The sequence below is a fragment of the Saccopteryx leptura genome, chromosome 5 (genome assembly GCF_036850995.1).
Source record: "Saccopteryx leptura isolate mSacLep1 chromosome 5, mSacLep1_pri_phased_curated, whole genome shotgun sequence".
Lineage (NCBI taxonomy): Eukaryota > Metazoa > Chordata > Mammalia > Chiroptera > Emballonuridae > Saccopteryx > Saccopteryx leptura.
This window is the reverse complement of record NC_089507.1, coordinates 126,779,100-126,802,463: the sequence shown is the minus strand read 5'-3', so window position 1 is coordinate 126,802,463 and position 23,364 is coordinate 126,779,100. Positions and strand designations below refer to the sequence as shown.

The window sequence follows — 23,364 nt, the reverse complement described above, 5'->3', positions numbered from 1 at the left end:
TGCTACATACTCATGTTTTAGTTGAAGGGTAGTCAGTCTTTTGTGCAGATATTTAACTTGGGCCAAATCATGACTTGCAATTTTAAAACAATTTTATAAAATATGAAAAAGAAATTGAACAACATAAGTATATGTTGCTGGATACTTAGAGCAGTTAAAATATAAAGTTGTATTTGGGCTTATTAGTCCTACTTACTGGTTTGAAGGTTAAATTGGCTAATCATATAATATAATGGCAGTAGGACATAAAGAAGTTATACTGATAATTCTGCCAAGTTCTGTTTAATGAATAAAATAACTCCTAAGAATTTAGCGCTTCATATTTTTACTACATCTGCACAAGTGTAGTTTGACTTTGAACACTTAATATTTTTAGACATTCAGTCCCTTTGGCAAGGCAACATAAAGATCTTCCTTTTCTTTGTTTTTTACTTGGCTGGCTACTTTCTTTCTGAACACTTTTGTAAACCTCCTGTAAGAGTGAGGGAGATGTGTTTATTCTTTGTAGCCTAAACCATTTTTCCGCTTCTGGATTTATAAGGGAGAAATAGATTTAATCTTCATTAATCATAGAAAAGTATTACCTTTGTAATGTTATAGTTCTTTTGGTGTTGACTAGAGAATTTGACAGAAGGTAGGAAAAAAACACTTCAACTTCTCTACATGTATAGTAAAACCAGAATCTTTTATTTTTGCCTGGGCAAATGGCTAAATAGCCTTTCTAGGACTGAAATTCAGAGCAATTTTTTTTTTTTTTTTGGTATTTTTCCGAAGCTGGAAACGGGGAGGCAGTCAGACAGACTCCCGCATGCGCCCAACTGGGATCCACTGGGCATACCCATCAGGGGGCGATGCTCTGCCCATCTGGGGCGTTGCTCTGTTGCAACCAGAGCCATTCTAGTGCCTGAGGCAGAGGCCATGGAGCCATCCTCAGCTCCCGGGCCATCTTTGCTCCAATGGAGCCTTGGCTGCGGGAGGGGAAGAGAGAGACAGAGAGGAAGGAGAGGGGGAGGGGTGGAGAAGCAGATGGGCACTTCTGTGTGCCCTGGCCGGGAATCGAACCTGGGACTCCTGCATGCCAGGCCGACACTCTACCACTGAGCCAACCGGCCAGGGACCAGAGCAATTTTCTGTTATATTTCATCTGTATGTGGAAATGCATTGTATCAGAATTATAGCTATTGTTCTAACATTATCATAATGGGGATTAACAAATGGAGGATGAGATCAATCACAAAAATTTTAGGACTTGATAAAGTAGTATGTTGTGATTTAGGCTTGATGGGTCACCAAGCAACAGAAGTTATGCTTTATTAGTAAACACTGACAGTTCAGGTGAGGTTCTTTCAGGGGGTGTCTCAGTAGATTTAGGCCAGAGAAAGATTAGGCAGTAGGAAAGATGGGTACCAACAGAAGGATGGTAAAGACTGTGAATGGGAATGGTAGAATGTCAGCATTATTTGCCTCAGATACTACCGTTGCCTGTTTTTATTCCTTTATCCTCTCTGAGGGGCATGGTCAAGATCTTAAAATGAATAAGGTAGTTATTTAAAAAAGTTTATTGCATTTTTTAAAAGTTTATTGATTATAAAGAGGAAGGGAGAGTGGGAAGAACATTGATTTGTTGCTCCACTTATTTATGCATTCGTTGGTTGATTCTTGTAAATCACTGGGGATTGAACCTATAACCTTAGCATATTGGGACTATGGTCTAGCCAACTGAGTGACTTTGCTGGGATGTGGGGGCAATTAAAGGTTTTAAGGAAGAGGCACAACCGCCTTTACATTTCAATAGTGAACAGTTATAAAAGTTAGGGTTCTTTGTAAGCAATGAAAACTTGTTCCAAGCTAAAGTAAGCAAAGGAAGGGTGTTTTGTTATGGAAATGTATGCATGATTTAGAAAGGGAATTGAGTTAGTCTTAATCTTATTTCTGCTTTTCTCTGTGTCTGCCGCTTTTTGTGTGTGTGGTATGACAGAGACAGAGAGAGGGACAGATAGGGACAGAGAGACAGGAAGGGAGGGAGATGAGAGCATCAATTCTTTGTTGCGGCACCTTAGTTGTTCATTGATTGCTTTCTCATATGTGCCTTGATGGGGGGGGGGGGCAACAGCAGAGTGAGTGACCCCTTGCTCAAGCCAGCGACCTTGGGTCCAAGCTGGTGAGCCTTGCTCAAACCAGATGAGCCTGCTGTCCAGCAGTGACCTCGGGGATTCAAACCTGGGTCCTCTACATCCCAGTCCAACGCTCTATCCGCTGCACTACTGCCTGGTCAGACCTTACTTTTTTTCTGCAGATTTTTCTCTGCTACTTACTGCAACAATCAATAGTTAACCTTTTAAAAATATTTTAAAAATTTATTAATTTTAGAGGGAGGAAGAGAGAGAGAAAGAAAAACATTCATGTGTTGTCCTACTTATTTATGCATTTATTGGTTGATTCTTGTATGTGCCCTGACCAGGGATCAAACACTCAACCTTGGCACTTTGAGATGATTCTCTAACCAACTGAGCCAGGGTCAACAGTTAACCTTTTTTGACTCTTTACTGTCTGTCAGATACTGTGCTAAATATTCTATACCAATTATCTTTGTTAATCCTTTCATAATCCTTCATAAATCTATGAGGTAGATATTCTGTTATTATCATTTTATGGATAAGGACATATAGTTGTTTTTTTTTTGTGACAGAGAGACAGAGAGAGGGACAGATAGGAACAGATAAGACAGGAAGGGAGAGAGAAAAGAAGTATCAATTCTTCGTTGAGGCACCTCAGTTGTTCATTGATTGCTTTCTCATATGTGCCTGGACGGGGTGGGATGCGGTGGGCAGCAGAGTGAGTGACCCTTGCTCAAGCCAGCGACCATGGGATCATGTCTTTGATCCCACGCTCAAGACAACAACTCTGTGCTCAAGCCGGATGAGCCCACGCTCAAGCCAGCAGCCTTGGGGTTTCAAACCTTGGTCCTCTGTGTCCTAGTCCAGTATTCTATCCACTGCACTGTCGCCTGGTTGGGCAAGAACATCATAGTTTTAAGAGCAGTATAAATCTAGTTGGAGTCTGTGCTGTGAATAGTCTCTCAACTGCTGTGTAATGTGTTGCCTCCTGTGGTGAAATATGTCCATACTTCAGCTCCTTGTATAGTATTTTGTACCTCCTATGTCACTAGACTAAACTAAATCTCAGTCTGAATCTCATCTTCCTGGCTGGCTTGGATGAGATGCCTAGATCACTGGTTGGCCATGGCTAGACAATTCAGACCCAGGGAGATCTCTGGTTTGGGGATGTTAACTTTCTTCTCAAAGAATGTGAAGTTATGAGCTGCTGGTATCTTAACAGATACTGAAGAGTAAAAATCCAGAACAATGACACACTATTGTCAGACAAGTGATTTGGTAGTATAAAGAGTGGTTTTGTGGCCCTGGCCGGTTGGCTCAGCGGTAGAGCATCGGCCTGGCATGCGGGGGAGCCGGGTTCGGTTCCCGGCCAGGGCACATAGGAGAAGTGCCCATTTGCTTCTCCACCCCCCTCCCTCCTTCCTCCCTGTCTCTCTCTTCCCCTCCGGCAGCCAAGGCTCCATTGGAGCAAAGATGGCCCGGGCGCTGGGGATGTTTCCTTGGCCTCTGCCCCAGGCGCTAGAGTGGCTCTGGTCGCAGCAGAGCGACGCCCCCTGGTTGGTGGGCAAGAGCGTCGCCCCTGGTGGGCGTGCCGGGTGGATCCCGGTTGGGCGCATGCGGGAGTCTGACTGTCTCTCCCGGTTTCCAGCTTCAGAAAAATACAAAAAAAAAAAAAAAAAAAAAAAGAGTGGTTTTGAAAGGGGAGGTTAGAAACTGAAAGACTTAGGACGCCATTAGTATAAAAATGAAGGAGTAGAAAGGAAGGGAGGGAGCATTTTGAAGGATGAAATGACAGAAATGGATGTTGGGGTAAAGAAAAGGGAATCATCAAAAGAAGATTTTTAAGGCCCTGGCTGGTTGGCTCAATGGTAGAGCGTCGGCCTGGCGTGCGGGGGACCCGGGTTCGATTCCCGGCCAGGGCACATAGGAGAAGCGCCCATAAGCTTCTCCACCCTGCCCCCTCCTTCCTCTCTGTCTCTCTCTCCCCCTCCCGCAGCCAAGGCTCCATTGGAGCAGAGATGGCCCAGGCGCTGGGGATGGCTCCTTGGCCTCTGCCCCAGGCACTGGAGTGGCTCTGGTCTCGGCAGAGCGACGCCCCGGAGGGGCAGAGCATCGCCCCCTGGTGGGCGTGCCGGTGGATCCCGTCGGGCGCATGCAGGAGTCTGTCTGACTGTCTCTCCCCGTTTCCAGCTTCAGAAAAGAAAAAAAAAAAAAAAAAGATTTTTAAATGTCAAGGTTGATTGTTCTGGAATGGGTGATACTAATAGTAATATTAATAGTAGAAGGAAAGAAAAATTGAAGAGAAAGAAAATTTCTCTTTTGCCTGACTAGGAGGTGGTGCAGTGGATAGAGCGTTGGCCTGGGATGCTGAGGACTCAGGTTTGAACCCCAAGGTCGTCGGCTTGAGTGTAGGCTCACGAGCTTGAGCGTAGGGTGCCAGCTTGAGTGTGGGATCATAGACATGCCCCCATGCTCGCCGGCTCAAGCCCAAAGGCTGCTGGTTTGAAGGCCAAGTTGCTTGCTTGAGCAAGGGGTCACTGGCTTGGCTGGAGTCCCCTGGTCAAGGCACATTTGAGAAAGCAATCAATGAACAACTAAGGTGTTGCAATGAAGACTTGATGCTTCTCCTCATCTTTCTCCCTTCCTGTTTGTCTGTTCCTGTCTGTCCCTCCTGCCCCCATTAAAAAAAAGAAAATTTCTGTTTTGGGCACATTGGTTTTGATGCTGCTAGGATTTTTCATTGGAAATTTATGATTAAAATAATGGCATCAAGTTAAAATTGGAACAACAGAAGGAAGACTGGGAACCTAATGATATTTTTCTGCTAGAGAAAAGGAAAAGTGAAGACAGGAGTATGGTGTAGAAGACTAAGAGAAAAGGATATCAAGGATGGATAATTGTCAGGAAGGGAGACAATTCAGGTACTGTTAACAACACAGACAATTAATTGGTTTTCAGGAAAGAATAGATAGTGACATTGCTGTCAAGGATGCTTGAGTAAGAAAAGTTCTTGAGACAGCAATTATAGTTCCCTGGTTTGGGCAGAATGCTCATTATAGGACATTGAAGAGAGTAGAGATTGTAGGATTAGATTAAATTTTGAAATAGTAGAAGAGGAAAATAAAAGTACGGATTGAGGGAAAGTTGGTTGATTTTTAAGGAAAGGTCTTTGTAGGTAGGCATTCATTGTTCAGAAAAAGCACTTGCATTGCTTTATTCACCTCAAGTATGAATAAGTATTTTTGCTGAAAGTTTTTGATTAGATTTAACAGTATTTACTGATCATTATCATAGAGGTTAGAGGTTAAAATACTTACTGATGGTTATTTTTATATTTAATGTGTATTCTTAATTATTTAACACTGGCTGAAGAGATTTATTAAAAATTTTATCTACTTACATAATTTCAGTGAGTACAGAGAAGGTATTTTATATTTTAAATAGTCTATTTTGAAAACATGTTGAAAGTGAGTTGTGCAAAAAAAAATAAAAATAAAAATAACAAAATGGCCAAAAGCCCATTAATAATTTGCATTAATTAGATAGTACTATTCTAGCTCTAAATGAAAGACTTTCTTTCCTACAGGAGGTGAGCTGTAATTTTTTCCTACTGCTTTGCCTCTCTTTATTGCAGTTCTTTCTGGTTTCTTACATTGTTAGGAAGAAACTGCCAGATGGGTTCTGGCCGATAGATTGGTTGGTTCGAGTATCGTACGGAAGCACAGAGGTTGCCAGTTTGAAACCTCATCAGGGCACATACAGGAACAGTGTTCCTGTCTCTGTCTCTCTTTTGCTTCCTTTTCTCTCTAAAATCAATAAAATAAACATTAAAAAAAGAAAAGAAACTGCTAGATGGAATCAAAAGCAAGGTTTTAAAAATTGATATAGGGTTGTACTATTTTAATTTTTGTTTAATGAAGATATGTAATGCAAGCAAATCACTATAAGTCTATAGAACCATATGAATTATATACTTAACTATTTTAATTATATTTAATTCCAATAAAATATTAATTTACATTTAATTATCACAAATAGTTCTGAGCTATACAGAACATAAAATGAATACAGATGTGTTCCAAACCCAGAATGAACAAATGTTATTTTTTCATATTTGCTTCAAATCTTTCTTTCTACTTAAAAGGAATTAAAAGATTAAGTTGAAGTACTTTCTGTACTCTCTTTAGTGTGGATCTACAATTCTTTTTTCTTTTTTTGGGGAAAATTAAATTTAATGGGGTGACATTGATCAATACGAGTACATAGGTTTCAAATGAACATCTCTACAGCATTTGAATTGTTGATTGTGCTGAGTGCCCATCACCCAAAGTAAAATCATTTTCTGTCACCATATATTTGTACCCCCTTACTCCCCTCCCCCCTGCCCCACTCCATTATTCTTTAGTGTCTATGAGGTCCATATGTGTGTGTGTATATATATATATATATTTTTTTTTTTTTTTTTTAAAGATTTATTCATTTTAGAGAGGGGAGAGAAAGTGAGAGAGAGAGAGGGAGAGAGAGAGAGAGGAGGATGGGAGCAAGAAGCATCAACTTCCATATGTACCTTGACCAGGCAAGCCCAGGGTTTTGAACTGGCAACCTCAGCGTTCCAGGTCGACACTTTATCTACTGCACCACTACAGGCCAGGCAGGTCCTTTTATATATATTTTTTTCCTTCAGTTTTACTGAGATATATAATTGGCATACAACATGGTAAAGTTGTACAACATAAGGAAATATGCGTATATTGCAAAATGAATACCATAATCAGTTAACATTCATCACATCACATATTTGCAAATATTTTTTTCTTTGATGAGGACTTACAAGATGTACTACTATGTTAGCAAACTTTTTTTTTTAAGTGAGTGGCAGGGTGGCAGAGAGACAGACTCCCTGCATGTTCCCTGACCAGGCAAGCCCCTTAAAGAGCAGGGCTCTGGCCATCTGGGACCACTGCTCTGTTGCTTGGCAACTGAGCTATTTTAGCTCTTGAAGCAAGGCCATGGAGCCATCCTCAGCAGCCAGAGCCAAATTGCTCAAACCATTTGAGCCATGGCTGCGTGAGGGGAAGAGTGGAGAGAGAGAGAAAGGAGAGGGGGAAGGGTGGAGAAGTAGATGGGTGCTTCTCCTGTGTGCGCTGGCCAGGAATCAAACCCGGACTTCCACATGCTGGGCTGATGTTCTACTGCTGACCCAACTGGCTATGGCTAGTAGTTGTGCTTTTAAAAAAAGAATTATTTGTACTTTAGACTTAAAATTACTGTTGTTTTTGCTCAGCCCAGTTTCCTTTTTGCTCTATGGCTTATTTTTTAAGTATGTGCACTTGCGAGAGAGATGTAAGAAGCATCAACTCCAAGTTACTTCGCTTTAGTTGTTCATTGATTGCTTCTGATATGTGCCTTGACTGGGGGGCTCCAGTTGAGCCATTGACCCGTTGCTCAAGCCACTGACATTGGGCTTCAAACCAGTGACCATGGGGTCACATCTATGATCCCGCACTCAAGCCAGTGAACCCACACTCAAGCTGGTGAGCCCACACTCAAGCTGGTGAGCCCACACTCAAGCCTGTGACCTCACGGTTCTGAACCTAGGTCCTCAGTATCCCAGGTGGATGGTCTATCCACTGTGCCACCATCTGGTCAGGCTAGTGATTAGAATTTTTAACCTGTACACTTGATCCAACCCCTCTGAAACTATACAATAAGCTAACAATGGTCCAACTTCAAATACATGCTCCCTTAAAAGTATTTATTTTATTTTCAGATTTTTAATTGATTTTAGTGAGAGAGGCAGGGGGAAAGGGGAGAGGAAGAGAGAGAGAGAGAAAGAGACAGATACAGGAACATTTACATCTATTCCTATATGTCCCCTCACTGGGGATCTAACTGGCAATCTCTGAGCTTCAGGCTTCTAGCTTGACCTGTGGTGGTGCAGTGGATAAAGTGTGGACCTGGAGTTCTGAGGTTGATGGTTTGAAATCCAGCCTTGTCACATACCAGAAGCAACTACTACTACGAGTTGATGCTTTCTGCTCCCCCTACCCCTGCCTTTCTCACTGTCCATTTAAAAAATAATAAATAGCCCAATCTGTGGTGATGCAGTAGATGAAGTGTTGACCTGGAATGCTGAGGTTGCTGTGTCTGAAACCCTGGGCTTGCCCAGTCAAGGCATGAGAAGCAACTATGAGTTGATGTTTCCTGCTCCTACCCATTTCTCTCTCTCTCTCTCTCTCTCTCTCTCTCTCAAAAACAAAAACAAAAACAAATCAATTAAAAAGATCAGTAACTTTTATTTTGTGTGTATGTGAGAGAGAGAGAAATAGAGAGAGGAACAGACAGACAGACAGGAATGGAGAGAGATGAGAAGCATCAAATCTTCATTGCGACACCTTACTTGTTCATTGATTGCTTTCTCATATGAGCCTTGATGGGGGGGTTAGAGCAGAGCGAATGACCTGTTGCTCAAGCCAATGACCTTGAGCTCAAACCATTGACCTTGGGCTTTAAGCCAGTGACCTCTGGGCTCAAGTCAGTGACCATAGGGTCATGTCTTTGGTCTTGTGCTCAAGCTGGTGAGCCTGCACTCAAGCCGGCAACCTCTAGGTTTTGAACCTGAATCCTCTGTGTCTTAGTCCGACATTCTTTCTACTGCGCCACCACCTGGTCAGGCAGTAATAAAATCTTAAAAAAAAAAAAATGAAGTTTTAACCAACTGAGCTATCCAGCCACTGTTATATTATTACTCTTTTTATGTCTAAAAATATTTTATGCTGTGGTATGCTAGTTTGAATTGTAGGATAATAGTTGTTTTTCTGTAATTATGACTTTATTCTAGCTTGTCTTGTGGTATCTCTGTGCAAATAGGAAATATGTTGACAGTCTGTTTATCCTGCTTGATAATTGATCTACTTTTTCATTCTGAGGACTTGATGTGTTTCATCCATTTTTGAAAATTTTATGCTCTATGTTTTCAAATATCACCTTCCCATTATATGTTTTCTTTTCCTGAAACTGTTACTTAGGTTTATGGTTGGGGTCCCATTTTTTTCTTTATGTCTTTTAATTTCATTTATCTCTGTATTACAGATAATCCTTTTAGGTCTGGCTTCAAATTTATGCCTCTGTTCATCTGATCAGGGAATTGCTTTTCTGAATGAGTCCAATCTAGAATTTCTATTTGTTTTTGTTTTTCAATTTGCTGCTTATTTTGTTCATAATGTCTTGTTATTATCACCTTAAGGATTATATGCTTTCCTTTATTAATTTGAACACTTAAAACCTACTTATTTTAAAACCCTTCAGAGATCTTGGAAGTCTTTCATTTGTTTTGTTAACTCAGGTGGTAGATGTCTATATATTTAGCAATTTTTGACTGTGAGTTAATCTTTAGGATTTTTTGTCTTAAAATTCCTATTCCTGGCCCTGGCCGGTTGGCTCAGCGGTAGAGCGTCGGCCTGGCGTGCGGGGGACCCGGGTTCGATTCCCGGCCAGGGCACATAGGAGAAGCGCCCATTTGCTTCTCCACCCCCCCTCCTTCCTCTCTGTCTCTCTCTTCCCCTCCCGCAGCCGAGGCTCCATTGGAGCAAAGATGGCCCGGGCACTGGGGATGGCTCCTTGGCCTCTGCCCCAGGCACTAGAGTGGCTCTGGTCGCGGCAGAGCGATGCCCCAGAGGGGCAGAGCATCGCCCCCTGGTGGGCGTGCCGGGTGGATCCTGGTCGGGCGCATGCGGGAGTCTGTCTGACTGTCTCTCCCCGTTTCCAGCTTCAGAAAAATACAAAAAAAAAAAAAAAAATTTCCTATTCCTCTAACTTGAGTTTGTGAAGATGTTGCTGTAGGATTGTTTGCATTTGCTCTGTAACTGTTAAGAATTGCATTTGGCTGCTAGTAAAGACTAGATTATAGTGGCTTCTACAAAATAGGAATTTATAAATTCTTTTATTTAACAGACATTCAGAGAAACATTTAAAAGCTTTTATGACAGCTCTGTGAAGTTACGAGGGGTCAGACCTTTTCTGTTTTCCTAATGTACCAATCTTAGCACATGCTTTTCATTTTCAGAGTTGAACCACAGTCACAGCATGGCATCTGGAACTGTAGCTATTGTGACTGCAGAATGAATTTCCAGGCAGAAAGAAGGGGGGAGGGTAAAGCTGAAAGTGGTTCTTCTTGCAGCTGAGTTTTTTGTTTTTTAGAGAGAGGACAGACAGGAAGAGAGAGAGATAAGAAACGTCAGCTCGTAGTTGCATCACTTTATTTGTTCATTGATTGATTCTCCTATGTGCCTTGACCTGAAGGGGGGTGCTCCATCCAAGCCAGTGACCCCTTGTTCAAGCCAGTGACCTTGGGCTCAAGCCAGCGACCATGGGATCCTGTTTATGATCCCATGCTTAAGCTGGCAACCATGGGGTTTCAAACCTGGGACTTCAGCGTCCCAGGTTGATGCTCTAGCTACTGAGCTACCACCAGTCAGGCAGCTTGTGTACTTTATATAGAATGCCTTAAAAGTTAAACATTTGCTAACATATTTTTTTACTGCTGATTTATATCTAATATTTGCTTTTAAAAAATTCAGTATAGCATCCGAAGTCCCTATAGCTTTTTTATTTTAAAGAGTTAATTTTATTTTAGAGAGAGGAGTGAGAGAAGGGGAAAGGGAGGAGTGGGAAGCATCAACTCATAGTAGTTGCTTTCTCATTTGTGCTTTGAGCAGGCAGACTTGGGGCTTCAAACCGGTGACCTCAGTGTTCCAGGTCGATGTTTTATCCACTGAACCACCACAAATCGGGCCCTTTAGTTTGGAAAGAGGTGATAAAGAAGCAAGTAGCCAATTTGTGTTATCTCTCCTCTTGATTCCCATTTCATTTTTTTGTGTGTGTGTGACAGAGACAGAGAAAGAGAGAGTGGGACAGATAGGGACAGACAGACAGGAAGGGTTAGAAAGATGAGAAGCATCAGTTCTTTGTTGTGGCACCTTCGTTGTTCATTGATTGCTTTCTCGTATGTGCATTGACGGGGGGGGGGGGCTACAGCAGAGCTAGTGACCCTTTGCTCAAGCTAGTGACCTTTGGGCTTCAAGCCAGCGACCATGGGGTCATGGCTATGATCCCATGCTCAAGCCAGCAACCTCATGCTCTAGCTGGTGAACCTGCACACAAGCCAGATAAGCCCATGCTCAAGCCTGTGACCTTGGGGTTTCAAACTTGGATCCTCTGCGTTCCAGTGCGATGTTCTAATTCACTGTGGGACTGCCTGGTCAGGCAATTCCTATTTCTTTTACTGTGAGAAAAGCATAGTATAACTTAGGCTGACATGGAGTAGGTGTTTAATATGTGTTTGCATCCTTTGTAGCATGTATACAGAACTAGTAAGAGAAATGGAAACATGCAATACCTTACAAGACAAATTGCCCAACATATGGTCCCTATCTACTACATTTTTTTTGTTTAGATATAATTTTTATGTTTATCAAATTGTATGTACATAAAGTCATATAGTACCAAAAGCTTCTCTCATACATACAGTAGTACTTTGCTGCTTGATTCTTGAACTCTCCTGTCGTTCTCTAGAGGCAGCCCCTTATTTTCTTTTTTCCTTCTGGTATTTACATATGTATATTATATACATAATTATATAATAGAAACTATATTTGAAATATAAATATATATATATTTATAATATATATGAAGTGACAGGAGGGAAGATAGTGAGACAGACTTCTTCATGTGCCCCAGCAAGGATTCACCAGACAAACCCATCTGGGGCCAATGCTCAAATCAACCGAACTATTTTTAGCGCCTGAGGCTGGTGCAGCTCAGACCAGCTGAGCTATCCTCAGCACCCAGGACCAATGCTTGAACCAATCGAGCCACTGTCTGTGGGAGGAGAAGGAGGAGAGAAAGGGGAGGGGGGAGGAAGAAGCAGGTGGTCTCTTCTCCTGTGTGCCTTGACTGGGGATTGAACCCGGGATATCCAAATGTCAGGCTGATGCTCTATCTACTGAGCAACTGGCCAGGTCCTCTTTCTATATTTCTAAAAGGAATGTCTAAGCAGCTATTTTTTCTCTTTTCTTTTTTTTCCTTTTTTTTTGTAGGGAGAGAGAGAGAAAGAGTGAGAAAGGTAGAAAAGGAGAGAGATAAGAAGCATCACTTTGCCTGACCAGGCGGTGGCTTAGTGGATAGACTAGGACTCAGAGGACCCAGACCTTCCTCTAAGTCGGGTCCCCAAACTATGGCCTGCGGGCCACATGCGGCCCCCTGAGGCCATTTATCCGGTCCCCGCCGCACTTACGGAAGGGGCACCCCTTTCATTGGTGGTCAGTGAGAGGAGCACATTGACCATCTCATTAGCCAAAAGCAGGCCCATAGTTCCCATTGAAATACTGGTCAGTTTGTTAATTTAAATTTACTTGTTATTTATTTTAAATATTGTATTTGTTCCCGTTTTGTTTTTTTACTTTAAAATAAGATATGTGCAGTGTGCATAGGGATTTGTTCATAGTTTTTTTTATAGTAAGGCCCTCCAATGGTCTGAGGGACAGTGAACTGACCCCCTGTGTAAAAAGTTTGAGGACCCCTGCTCTAAGTACTACCTCCCCTGCTCCCATCTTGGCTGGTTTCTTTTTAGTCCTGGAATTTCCCTTCACTATCATTTTGGGAGTTTTCATTACTTCTTGCTTATTTGGTTTTTTAAAGTTTTTATTTATTGATTTTTAGAGAGAGAAGAAAGACTGGGGGTAGGAGTGAGACGCATCAACTTGTAGTGGTTCCTTCTAGTACATACCTTAACAAGGCAAGCCCTGGGTTTCAAGCTGGCGACCTCAGCATTCCAGGTTGGTGCTTTATCTATGCGCCACCACAGATCATGCCTTGCTTATTTTGTATTCCGTTTTCTGTTTTCTAACCCTTCACCCCCCCCCTATTTCTTCTTTATTTCCTTGCTTTGGTTGGCATATGTGCTGGTAGCTTCTTGGGGAAAAGTGTGTGAGAAATAAATTTTTATAGATTTTTTTATGCTGTAGTGTTGTGTTTTACTTGAATGATAATATGGCTGAACAGAATTCTTGGTAATCATTTTCCTTCAGAACTGTGAAGCTGTTTCTCCATTGCTTTTTAACTTTCAGTGTTTCTGTTAAGTCCCAGCAAGTTCAGATTTCTAATTTTTTTGTATGTGATAGTTCTCTTTGGATTTAGTATTTTCCTCTTATCCTGCTTGTTTTTGACACTTGTCATGGTCATGTGCTTTCCCTTACTACTGTAAAGATCATACAGTGGCTCTTTTCATATGGAAAATCATGTTGGAGAACATGAGTTCAATTAAGGGAAATATTTTGGAATTATTTCTTTGATAATTTCTTCAGCTGGAAGTTATCAAAGAATTGTCATTGTTTGCTTTTTCTATATGTTTCTTTATTTGGATATTGGACCTTTTGAACTAATCTGATCTGATTTTTTATATTTTGTGTTTATTTTTGTTCTACTTTCTGAAGTAGTTCCTTACTTTATCATCTAACCCTTAAGTTAAATTTCTGAATCCTATTACACTTTTATTTATTTTCATTTTTATTTTTTTAAGTGAGAGGAGGGGAAATAGACTCCCACATGCACCCCGACCAAGATCCTGCAAGTTATGTCTGGGGCCAATGCTCAAATCAACCAAGCTATCCTCAATGCCCGGGTTCAGTGCTGGAACTAATGGAAGCTACTGGTTGCAATAGGGGAAGAGCTGGAGAAATAGTTGGGAGGGATGGAGAAACAGATGGTTGCTTCTCATGTGTTACCTGAGTGGCAATTGAACCCAGACGGCCACACACCAGGCTGACGCTCTAACCACTAAGTGACCAGCCAGGGCCAGCCAGTTCTATTACATTTTTAATTTCCAAGGGCTCTTTTATGCTTTCTGAATGCTCCTTGTTTTCATTATTTGGTTTTGTTTCTTGTATGCAATATCTTCTTTCAACTCTATGAGGATATTAATCAGATAGTGGTTGTTTTGTTTTTTTTTTTTAAATTTTTTATTTTAATTATTCATTTTTAGAGAGGAGAGAGAGAGACAGAGAGAGAGAAGGGGGGAGGAGCTGGAAGCATCAACTCCCATATGTGCCTTGACCAGGCAAGCCTAGGGTTTCGATCCGGCGACCTCAGCATTTCCAGGTCGACACTTTATCCACTGCGCCACCACAGGTCAGGCAGATGGTTGTTTTTATTTTGTTTCTGTTTTCTGAAGTTTTCTTCTCCTGGGACTCTTTTCCTCAGTTTCTCTGTATCTTTTGTTTAGGCCTGTCTTGTTAAAGACTTTGCTTAAATATCTAGTTACTCCTTAGCCATCAAGTTCATAATGAGTTGATTGGAAGGTCTGTATGTGGGCAGGGATTATTGGCTGACTGGCTTCATTATAGGTGGGTGATTTAGCTGGGTTCTTCTATTAGGAAACCACCTACTGGTCTAATAGTTTATTTAGAGAAAAGTCATCTGTTTGGGATTGACCAACCTACTTACCAATTATTTTTTGAGCCAGGTGATTGCTGTATTTCACTATTTAGAATTAGGTTTTCAGTAATTCTTCTTTTTTCAGTATGATATTTCTTCCCTCAGCTGTGCCTGGTTTCCCCAAGTACATATTTCCTTGTTTACCCTTTCTGCAGTTTTCCAGAGTAGGAGAGAGACCAGGTACCTGGTAGTGTGTAGTGTGGCAGGAGATTGGGAGAAGGGTTGTGATTGCTTTTCAGATTATGCCCAGTTTCTTCTGTTTTCAGCCTCACCCGAACTCATCCCTCCCAGATACATACAGCACCACTCGTCATGTGCAACTCCCTGCCCCTGATGCCTAGTACTTGTATTTCTCCAGTTTCTGGTGCTATGCGGGCCAAGATACATTGCCTTTGGGCTTGTGGCAGCAACCTTTTCTGATCGGTTGAGTCATTTACTACTTGTCTTCTTTCTAGCTTTCAAAACTTTATAGTTGTCTTTCCTTTCGTTGTTTTTGTGTTTGTGGCTTTATGCCCTTTTTACATCATTCAGTGGAATGTTAGGAAGGAGAAAAGATACGTAGTTTTTAAGTGGAATTAAGTACCTGTGTTGGTGATGTAGCGTAGCTACTTACCATTTCTCCTAAGGTCTTGTTTTATCTTTTAGTCTGTCATTTTTACTTTTTTCCCCATTCAGCTCACAAACATTTTTTTTTAATGTTTATTTTATTGATTTTAGATAGGGAGGGTGAAAGAGAGAAACAGGAACATTGATCTGCTCCTGTATGTGCCCCGATTGGAGATCGAACTGGGAAGCTCTTTGCTTCAGAACGATGCTCTAACCAATTGAGCTATCCAGCTAGGACACAATCATTTTTGAATTTTCCTACAGACTCTACTTTTCCTTTATGTTTTCACCTTTCTTCTTTCACTAGCAAACTTTCTGGAAGAATAAAATTATTTGATATCTCGCTTCTTCAACTGCCTACTTATAGTCTAGCCTTAATTGTGGTTAATGTTTGAGGTATAACTTAATTTTCATTTTAAACAATAGCATATGAAATCTGCATTTGCTATAACACTCTCATCATGAACACTATTTTCTCTTTCAGTGACCATCATAATAAAGATCCATATACAAGAAAATCTTTTAATAATTTATCATAAGGAAAACTGTCTCCCTTGAAGATCTGGTATATTTCCTCCTTTTTGATAGCTCTAGCTCTGTGATATACATTCTGGTTGTTTTTTTTTTGTCTGACTACCAGGCAGCCTAGAACCAAATTTGGTCGTTAGTTTCATCAGTTGTATTAATCTGATTATTAGTGTAGTTGTTTCCTCCTTCCCCTCCTGTGGGATTTAGAACTTCACCTCTTATCTCTGTTTCTCCCTGCGTGTTGATTTCATTCTCTCACACTACAGACTCTCTACTTCATGAGGCTGGAACGGCGACTGCTGGCAGCTCTTGGCTCTCATCTTCCCAGTCCCTTCCACCAGAAGAAGGGGCACTCTTGAAGAATCCTGGAAAGGACTCTGATTGGCCTGTCTTGGATCATGTACTCACCATCCCTGTGGCTGGAGTGGGGAGGGTACTATGAATGACAACCCTCACTAGAACTACATAGTTGGAGTCAGGGGTAAGAGAGTCTCCCTACATCAGGAGATGTCCCTTATATTGGCTTTCAGTGTTCATTTTTCTATTTTTATTGTTATAATATAGGTCCCTTATTTGGAGGCTGCCTCAAATTCTTTTCAGAAAAATATTAGGTATTTAAATAAGTACATAAAATAATCATGAACTCTTATTCATTCATCCTTCAAACCATTACATTTGGCTCTTAAGTCTACCACTCTATTGATTTTGTTAACTTTAATGGCCATGTCTAAAGTTTTCAGTTTTTACTCTACATGATCTACTTTCAGCACTTAAACCTGTGATCACTCATTCTTTCTTACAATACTCTCCATGAATTCTGGGAAGCTGTTTTCTTCTCTTATCTCTCTTTTTTTTAAGTGAGTGAGAGAGAGAGAGAGGGAAAAACAGGAAGGGAGATAGAGATGAGAAGCATCAACTCATAGTTTTGGCATTTTAGTTGTTCATTGATTGCTTCTCATATGTACCTTGATGGGGGCTGTGGGGGTTCCAGCTAAGCCAGTGATTCCTTGCTCAAACCAGCAACCTTGGGCTTCCAGCTGTGACCTTGGGACTCAAGCCAGTGACCCTGTGCTCAAGCTGGTGACCTTGGGGTTTTAAACCTGGGACCTCAGTGTCCCAGGTCAGTGCTCTATCCACTGCTACCACTACTTGTCAGGCGTTCTCTTAACCTCTTTTTTTTTATGACAGAGACAGTGAGAAAGACAGAGAGAGGGACAGATAGGAAGGGAGAGAGATGAGAAGCATCAATTCTTCCTTGTGGCTCCTTAGTTGTTCATTGATTGCTTTCTCTTACGTGCCTTGACCGGGGGGGCTACAGCAGAGGAAGTGACCCATTGCTCAAGTCAGCGACCTTTTTTTTTTTTCTTAAGCCAGCAACCATGGGATCATGTCTATGATTACACGCTAAAGTCAGTGATTTTGCACTCAAGCTGGTAAGCCCGTTCTCAAGCCGGCAACCTCGTTTTTTTTTTTTTTGTTGTTTTTTTTTGTATTTTTCTGAAGCTGGAAACGGGGAGAGACAGTCAGACAGACTCCCTCATGTGCCCGACCGGGATCCACACGGCACGCCCACCAGGGGGCGACACTCTGCCCTTCTGGGGCGTCGCTCTGTTGCGACCAGAGCCACTCTGGTGCCTGGGGCAGAGGCCAAGGAGCCATCCCCAGCGCCCGGGCCATCTTTGCTCCAATGGAGCCTTGGCTGTGGGAGGGGAAGAGAGAGAAAGAGAGGAAGGAGAGGGGGAGGGGTAGAGAAGCAGATGGGCGCTTCTCCTGTGTGCCCTGGCCGGGAATCGAACCCGGGACTTCTGCACGCCAGGCCGACGCTCTACCACTGAGCCAACCGGCCAGGGCCAACCTCGGGTTTTTTTTTTTTAATTTTTATTTATTAATTTTAGAGAGAGAGAGAGAGAGAGAAGGGGGGAGGAGCAGGAAGCATCAACTCCCATATGTGCCTTGACTGGGCAGGCCCAGGGTTTTGAACCGGCAACCTCAGCATTCTAGGTCGATGCTTTATCCACTGCACCACCACAGGTCAGGCCCAACCTCGGGGTTTTGAACCCCTCTCTGCTGTGTCCCAGTCTGACACACTATCCACCGTGCCACTGCCTGGTCAGGCTTTATTGAGTTTTATAAGAAATTTATTTATGCATCTGTGCCTCTTACCTCTTTTTAAAAATTACCTTGGATTCCCATTTGTCATTAATTCTTTTCTTCTTTAAAGTTGAAGTTACACAATTGCTTTTCTGGCCTGATTATTTCATTACCTTACTTAGGTAAACTAATGCATGCTTATGGATGCCTCTAGGCATCAGTTGCACTTGAACAATTTTTCTGGCCTTAAACTTATACTTGCAGTTGCCTTTTTGATATTTCTATTTAGGTATTCTAGACATCTTAAATTTAATTGCTCCACTTCTCTACTCAGTGACATAATCCAAGCCCTATTTTTTTTGTCTGGATTATTGCAACAGTTCAAATTACTTATTTAATTTTTTAAAATATAATTTATTATTACTTCTTTTTTCTTTTTAGAGACAGACAGGAAAGGAGAGAGATGAGAAGCATCAACTCGTAGTTGCATCACTTTAGTTGCTCATTGATTGCTTCTCATATGTGCTTTGACTGGGGCCTCCAGCCAACCCAGGGACCCCTTGCGCAAGCCAGCAACCTTGAGCTCAAGCCAGTGACTATGGGGTTTTGCACCTGGGTCTTCAGTATCCTAGGTTGATGCCCTATCCACTGTGCCACCACCTGGTCAGGTGTGATTTTATTATTTTTAAAATTTATTGATGGGGTGTGGGGAGAGAGAGAAGCATTCATTTGTTGTTCCATGTAATTGTGTATTCCTGGTCACTTCATGTATGTGCCCCAACTAGGTCTTGAATCCACAGTCTTGGCATATCTGGACGATGCTGTTACCAACTGAACTACCGGCCTGGCCCTCAAATTGATTTTAGAGAGAGAAAAAAACAAAACAAAACAAAACATTAATTTATTGTTCCATATATGCAGTCATTGGTTGATTCTTGTATGTGCCCTGATTGACGGTTGAATCTGCATCTTTGGCATATTGGGACGATGCTCTAACCCAGGGGTCCCCAAACTTTTTACACAGGGGGCCAGTTCACTGTCCCTCAGACTGTTGGAGGGCCAGACTATAAAAAAAAACTATGAACAAATCCCTATGCACACTGCACATATCTTATTTTAAAGTAAAAAAACAAAACGAGAACAAATACAATATTTAAAATAAATAAGTAAATTTAAATCAACAAACTGACCAGTATTTCAATGGGAACTATGCTCCTCTCACTGACCACCAGTGAAAGAGGTGCCCCTTCCGTAAGTGCGGTGGGAGCCGGATAAATGGCCTCAGGGGGCCACATGCGGCCCGCTGGCCGTAGTTTGGGGACCCCTGCTTTAACCTACTGAGCTGCCTGGCCAGGGCTACTTTAGTTTTTGATAAGGTGAAATGTTAATCTAGTTCAAAAATATAAAAGATACTCAGTAAAAGCTCTCCCTCTGAAACCTCTTTTTTTTTTTTTTTAAGTGGGAGGAGGGGATATAGTGAGACAGACTCTCCTGCATGTGCCCCAGCCTTGGTCCATCAGGCAACCCATGCCTAGGTCCCATCCTCGAATCAACCGAGCTGTTTTCAGTTCCTAAAGCCGACTCTCTCATACCAGCCGAGCCATTCTTAGTGCCTGGGTCACATGCTCAAATCAATGGACCTACTAGCTATAGGAGGGGAAGAGGGGGAGAGAGAGAAGAGAGAGAAGAGGGAGGGGAGGGGTGGAGAAGCAAATGATTGCTTCTCCTGTGTACCCTGAGAATTGAACCTGGGATATCCACACGCCTGCCAAGGCTCTATCCACTGAGCAAGCTGGCCAGGGCCTGAAACCTATTATTTGCCCAGTTTTCCTTCCCAACTTCCCATTGTTTTTCATTTACTTTCCTGGTTTCTTTACATATATATGCATGCTTATACAATAGATATATAGACGCCTGTTTTTCTTCCTTTGTTACATATACTTATAGTGAACTTGCTTATCTCCTTTTTAGTATAGTCCCCCCTCTCTTTCTCTTTCAAACTTATCTTCTACAAAGCAAATATATTGTTATTTGCCAATTTCCTATAGTGTTTCTTTTCTTTTCTTTTTTTTGACAGAGACAGAGTCAGAGAGAGGGACAGACAGACAGGAAGGGAGAGATGAGAAGCATCAATCAGTTCTTTGTTGCAGCACCTTAGTTGTTCACTGATTGCTTTCTCATATGTGCCTTGACCAGGGTCTACAGCAGACAGAGTGACCCCTTGCTCAAGCCAGCGACCTTGGGCTTCAAGCCAGTGACCTTTGGGCTCAAGCTAGCGACTATGGGGTCATGTCTGTGATTCCATGCTCAAGTTAGTGACCCTGCGCTCAAGCCGATGAGCTCGTGCTCAAGCTGGTGACCTTGGCTCAAGCTGGATGAGCCCGCGCTCAAGCCGGTGACCTTAGGGTTTCGAACCTGGGTCCTCTGCGTCCCAGTTCAACACTCTGTCCACTGCACCACCGCCTCCTGGTCAGGCCCTGTAGTGTTTCTTAACTATTGGTGCAGAGAAAAATTATTTTCTGGCTCACAGTATTTTCACTAAAAGTATTGTATTTCCACTTACACATTTAATTTCTGCACAGAGTATGAGTAGGTAAACACCCCCCACCTCACCCCCAACACTAAAAATTCTAGTTCAGTAGAGTCAGAACTCTATAATGGTATTGCTTTAGAGCCATTTAGATACTAAAGCTACCCTAATGTGATGTAAACCCTTCTTTCGCCATCTGTCATTGTCCTTACTGCTTCTTTTTTCACTTTCCCCACTCCATCTTCTCCATAACTGTGAGCAGACTAGTAACACCAAAAGATTACTTTCTACATGTTGCTTTCCAGAGATGAGATACTTTTAAGTGCTATGTTGTCACGTTCAAGCAAGTAACCCAGAAGTGTTAAGATGTATGTGTTGTGGCTATTTTCATCTTGATGATGGGAAAATATAAAAATAGCATCAATGTGGTGAGAGTAGAAAAAATATCATTTGTAAGGACACTGTTACTTCATGGTTGGATCTTATTGGAGATTTACTAGTTTTTGCCATTGTATATGTATATTTTAACCCCTTGTTCTTATTTTATTCCTTTTGTCTTTAAAGTTAGGATGGAAATATTCAGATTAGCTGCATCCTTGTTTAGGAAAGTTTCATTTTACTTAGACTATCCAGAAATTTATTTTTTATTTAGTGAAAGAGGAAGGGGGGGAGAGGGAGAGAGACAGAGAGAGGAACATTGATCTATTCCTGTGTTCTGACTAGGGACCGAACCAGCAACTTCTGTGCTTTAGAATGATACTCTAGTGCTCGCTTCGGCAGCACATATACTAAAATTGGAACGATACAGAGAAGATTAGCATGGCCCCTGCGCAAGGATGACACGCAAATTCGTGAAGCGTTCCATATTTAAAAAAAAAAAAAAAAAAAAAAGAATGATACTCTAATAAACCAAGCTATCTGGCCAGGGTTCCAGAAAAAACTTTTTTTTTAAAAAGATTTTATTTATTGATTTTACAGAGAAGAGGGCAGTAGGGAAGAGAACTTCCAACTCATAGTTGCTGCACTAGAATTGTTCATTGATTGCTTGTTGTATGTGCATTGACCAGGCAAGCTCAGGGTTTTGAACCTGCAGCCTCAGTGTTCCAGATCTGTATTCTATCCACTGTGCTACCACAGGCCAGGCTCCAGAAATGTGGTTTTCTTGTTGTTGTTGTTTTTTTGTGTGTGACAGAGACAGAGAGAGACAGAGAAAGGGACAGATAGGGACAGACAAATAGGAAAGGAGGGAGATGAGAAGCATCAGTTATTTTTTGCAGCACCTTACTTGTTCATTGATTGCTTTCTCATATATGCCTTGATGAGGGGGGCCAGTCCAGCAGAGCAGTGACCCCTTGCTCAAGCCAGCGACCTTGGGTTCAAGCCAGCGGCATTGGGCATCAAGCCAGTGACCTTTGGGCTCAAGCCAGCAACCATGGGGTTATGTCCATGATTCCACACTTAAGATAGTAGCCCTGCGCTCAAGCTGGTGAGCTGGTGTTTAAGCCAGATGAGCCCATGCTCAAGCCGGTAACTTAAGGGTTTCGAACCTGGATCCTCCACACCCCAGTCCAACGCTCTATCCACTGTGCCACCGCCTGGTCAGGCAGGCTCTAGAAACTTTTAAAAAATTTGTTTATTATTGCCTGACCAGGCAGTGGCGCAGTGGATAGAGCGTCGGACTGGGATGCCGAGGACCCAGGTTCGAGACCCCGAGGTTGCCAGCTTGAGCGTGGGCTCATCTGGTTTGAGCAAAAGCTCACCAGCTTGGACCCAAGGTCTCTGACTCCAGCAAGGAGTTACTCGGTCTGCTGAAGGCCCGTGGTAAAGGCACATATGAGAAAGCAATCAATGAACAACTAAGGTGTCACAATGTGCAACGAAAAACTAATGATTGATGCTTCTCATCTCTCCGTTCCTGTCTGTCTGTCCCTGTCTATCCCTCTCTCTGATTCTCTCTCTGTCTCTGTAAAATAAATAAATAAATAAATAAAAATTAAGAAAAATAAAAAATTTGTTTATTGATTGATTTTTGGGGAGAGAGAGAGAAACATTGATTTATTATTTGGCTTATTCATGCATTCATTGGTTGATTCTTGTATGTGTCCTGATCAGGGATCAAACCCACAATCTTGGCCTTTGGGGGATGATGCTCTAATCAGCTGAATACCTGGCCGTGAACTCCAGAAGCGCTTTAAAAATTTTTTAATTTATATTTTAATTTTTTTCAGAAGTTTTAAAAGAAAATCTTTTTTGGCAGTATGTTATTAATGAATGTCTGACTGCTTTTAGTAACTGTTTTTTTGGAGGGTGTGGGGGAAGCTCTGAGTTTTCTCTTCCAAACACATTCCGTTCTTTGGTCTTTTTTGATATATGGATAATATATGTCACAGTATGTTTCTTTTACCTTTTGAACAAATAGGCATATATTATAAGCTATTAAAGGATTACTATTTTACTCTTATCCAAAGACTCCTAATTTCTTTGGGTCAACCCTGTACATTTTAATTTACTTATTTGTGTGTGTGTAGAATTTCTTTTCTTTTTTATATTTTGATTTTATTTATTGAGTTTTAGAGAAAAGAGAGAAAGAGGGAGGAGAAGCTGGAAGCAGCAACTTAACAGTTGTTACACACTGTATGTGCCTTGAACAGGCAAGCCCAGGGTTTTGAACCGGTGACCTCATTGTTACTGGTCAATGCTTTATCTACTGCGCCACCACAGGTTAGACAGGATTTTATTTTTATTTGTTTTAAAATTTTTCCATAGATTTGAGAAAGAGAGAGTGAAGAGAGGAGAGGAAGGGGGAGAGAGAGAAGCATCAACTCGTTCCACTTAGTTGTTCCATTTAATTGTGTACTTATTGGTTGCTTCTTATAAATGCCGTGACTGGGAATCAAACCTGCAACCTTGGCGTGCAGAAACAATGCTCTGTCCATTGAGTCACCAGGTCAGGACTTTCTTATTTTTTAGTTGTAAGACATGATTCCAAGAAAAGAGAGT

The 23,364-nt window shown here is 41.8% G+C and overlaps 1 protein-coding gene and 1 non-coding gene across 10 annotated transcripts in view; both read left to right on the top strand.

The window, feature by feature from the left end:
* MLLT10 (MLLT10 histone lysine methyltransferase DOT1L cofactor) overlaps positions 1–23,364 on the top strand; it is a 289,716-nt gene that overhangs the window by 6,454 nt on the left and 259,898 nt on the right. Inside the window, exon 1 of one of the 9 annotated variants that reach the window (XM_066384586.1) lies at positions 16,109–16,224. The exons of the other annotated variants lie outside the window; for them this stretch is intronic. The gene's annotated coding sequence lies outside the window, so the exon portion shown is untranslated. Of the gene's footprint in view, positions 1–16,108; positions 16,225–23,364 lie in introns of those variants that run through there. 9 annotated transcript variants of the gene reach the window in all.
* Positions 21,129–21,235, top strand: LOC136407263 (U6 spliceosomal RNA). The gene has a single exon (XR_010751820.1). It is a non-coding gene; the product is annotated as a U6 spliceosomal RNA (small nuclear RNA).